This window comes from Haplochromis burtoni, unplaced genomic scaffold (assembly GCF_018398535.1).
Source record: "Haplochromis burtoni strain Fernald_Lab_line unplaced genomic scaffold, NCSU_Asbu1 Contig_562, whole genome shotgun sequence".
In the NCBI taxonomy this organism is placed as follows: Eukaryota; Metazoa; Chordata; class Actinopteri; order Cichliformes; family Cichlidae; genus Haplochromis; species Haplochromis burtoni.
In genome coordinates, this window is record NW_024582923.1 from 16,935 (window position 1) to 19,935 (window position 3,001).

The window sequence follows — 3,001 nt, forward strand, 5'->3', positions numbered from 1 at the left end:
TGCTAGCAGAAGTAACTGTGACAACATAAGAATAAATTGGCACGTTTGTGCTCCCTGACTTCAGTTTAGAAAATGGGGCTTGATGTGAATGTGGTTTGTGCCATTGCATTAGTTTTCACTTTAAAGTGGATCCCTTCTCAGATGATATGATTTTTGTCTTGAGTCTGAAGATGCAGACAAATTAAAAGCTCCTTAAATGTGAACACCTACAAATTGTCATCTTGAAGACTATCCTGATGTTGCACTGGTTTCTCTTGCAGACATGCTGGCACCCAGTGTTAAACAGACATGAAGGCTGAGTGTTGGCAGTGGAGTAGAACTACACACTGCTTGCCTTTAGGCGTAAAGGTAAATGTATTTCAGTTTATAGACGTGTTCTGCATTGAACTATTTGGCAGTCTTGTCATGTTCACATCTGTGTCATTCCTGGTGTAATTTCAGACTGATGTCAAGCTAGATTTGCTTCAGACTCTTAGCTAGTGTAGTTAACAGGGACCAACTGATGCCACAGACTCACAACATTACAGCAGCTAGATGCTGCTGCTTACTCAGATTTTACTCCATCCAAAGTGGCATGAGTTTCCGATGGGGATGCACTGATCAGTCATTTGTGGGAGGAGAACATCCAGACAGACACTGGCTGGAAATTCTTGGACAATTCAAATCAGTTTCTTGGTGGGTGGTGTGTGGGAAATCTAAAGTTATTACACTGAGACTGACACTGGCCTGGCGCTGAGCATGAAGGCTGTTGTGAATAGATGAGATAATAGTGGTTGTGTTGCAGGCAGAGGATCTGTGGTACTGATATCTACAGACTGAAGGTGGGTCTCACTGACAACTTTTACTTGTATTTAAGTTTTTGCCCTGTATGCACTGATTAGTGAATAATAACACATTATGCTGCAAGGAGCTCATGCTGACTGACTGCAGGTATGTGTGATGTACATGAAGGATGTGGAGAAATGTGTGAACCCAATCTTGTACTGCTCTGACAGAGACTGGCTCATCTCTGCTGGAGAATCTTAGTATTGGGAGAGAAAGTCAGGACTTGGCACAGGTTTAAGTAAAAACAATTTACCAGAACCTGACTGAAGGCCTGAAACATGCTGCTGGGAATAGTTCAGTTACCTTCACTGTGCAGATTGAATAATAATAGTAATACTTGTGCTTTGGTTTTGTGTCGACAGGGATCCTGACAGGCAGTTTTGGATGACTTGGGGATGCAACTGCTATCTTGGCTACATCGACCAGTTTCAGCAAATGTCATGTCAGGATGTGGAGTTCTGTCTGCATACCTCAACCTCACAGGGGCTTTAGATTTCAAGACGAGGGTTTTTATTTTATATTTCTCTCTAATCCCTCATTTGAAGGTTTAAAACCAGATCTATCAAAATGTTTGCCTTTTAATGTCTGTTAATCTAAGCAGCAGCATCAATAGGTGATATTGGACACACATTTACACTGGAGTACAGCAAGTGTACATTGTGAGTTGGATAATTCTGAGGTTATCTTGCAACTGAGCTCAATGATTAAGAGATGCAAGCTTCCGTGTGGTGTTTTGAAGAGAACAGATGGCTGTAAATTCTGGTTGGAAAAATGAAGCCAATGCTGAAATCCCTTAAACCAACGTTCTGTCTGAAAGCCACCAAATGTCTATTGCTCGGTTTGCAGATTATGAGAACGGCTTTCTGGTAAACTCTTTACTGCTAAGTTTATGGCATCACTCATTTGGGGTCATAACAACAACAGCAAGATGATGTGGTGCTGAAGTCTGACTATACAATGGTACAAGCATTAATGTACACGAGGCTAAATAACAGACAAATGCATGATTGTTCCTGTCGTTTTGGCTGAACATTAGTCATCTGTCTGTTTCATTGGCCTAGATGTGATGGAATCATCTTTATTTGAGAAATGTACTTAAACCTTTGTCCCCACTTCCTGTGTTTTCAAGCTACCTCTTTCAAAGGTGAATAAACTGAACAGTGAATGTGTCATTGCTTTAATAAATGCCTAAATGGAACAAGACATTTGATGTTTGTGATGAATATATAGATAGATATATTTTTATTTATTTTAATAAATAGGACAGGGGGAATGAATGAGAGAAAGAGGGGGAGAGAAAGAAAGAAAACCAAAGGGGAGAAGAGACGGTGAGAAGGGGGGGGGAAGGAAAAAAAAAAACAAAAACTCCTGGGTCACCTGTATGGAGAAAAAAAAAACAAACAGAGGAGACAGCAAACAACAAAGAGCAACATAATAATAGAGAAAACAAAGCACCATCACAATAAACTAGCTAGTCATAGATATCAATAGTTACTAAATAATAAACGATATTGTGCAGCACGCAAGATAGACAGCGCACAGTGTGCTTTGAGGCAGCAGCCAAGAAAGCTTTAGTCCGCGTCTGTGAATACCCATGTGTACACCTGTGTGCATACCTGTGTGGATCAGCATGCTTGCATTCCAAAGGTTTCTCCATGTAATGATCTGCTAGGGAGTGTGGGGGGGCCACAGCCCCGTCCTCCAGGGTGTGAAGCGGGTATGGAGGAGATCAAAACTCCAGACATCCAGAGGCCCCCAGAACACAAGAGACCAAGGAAGACCAACAGAGGGGCAGCCGCGCCACTGTTCCAGTAAGAGCTGAGGAGAGTCCCAGATGAGGGCTCGCCCAGCAGCCGCGGAGCAGAAGCCAGGGGGAGTTGCAGTGACGCGCCCGTGAGCTCCGCCGGCCCCCAGCTGTGCCTGAGTGACCGAGCCCCAGGCCGAGAGGCCGGGGGCACCCCACCTCCAAAGGGGCCCGAGCGAGCCCCAGGCCCCGACAAGCGGCCGCCAAGGAGTGAGCCGGTGTGTACCCGGACGCCCACCCCCAGACACAAAGAACCACCAACACACCGACACCTGAGGGAGTCCGCCACCGGCAGGGGAAGTGGTGGTGGGTGGAGATAGGCCTCCAAACCTTGGAGGGCCTGAGGTATTATTCATCTCAGAATGGTTAAAA

At 44.7% G+C, this 3,001-nt stretch overlaps 1 long non-coding RNA gene across 2 annotated transcripts in view; it reads left to right on the forward strand.

Moving 5' to 3' along the window:
* Nucleotides 1-2,028, forward strand: part of LOC102306905 — a 3,619-nt gene extending 1,591 nt beyond the window's left edge. The window contains exons 3-5 of one of the 2 annotated variants that reach the window (XR_006053030.1): nt 261-348; nt 785-821; nt 1,188-2,028. This is a non-coding gene — a long non-coding RNA (uncharacterized LOC102306905). The remainder of the gene's footprint in view (nt 1-260; nt 349-784; nt 822-1,187) is intronic. The other variant, XR_006053031.1, reaches the window with a different exon arrangement.
* Nucleotides 2,029-3,001: the final 973 nt, after the last annotated feature.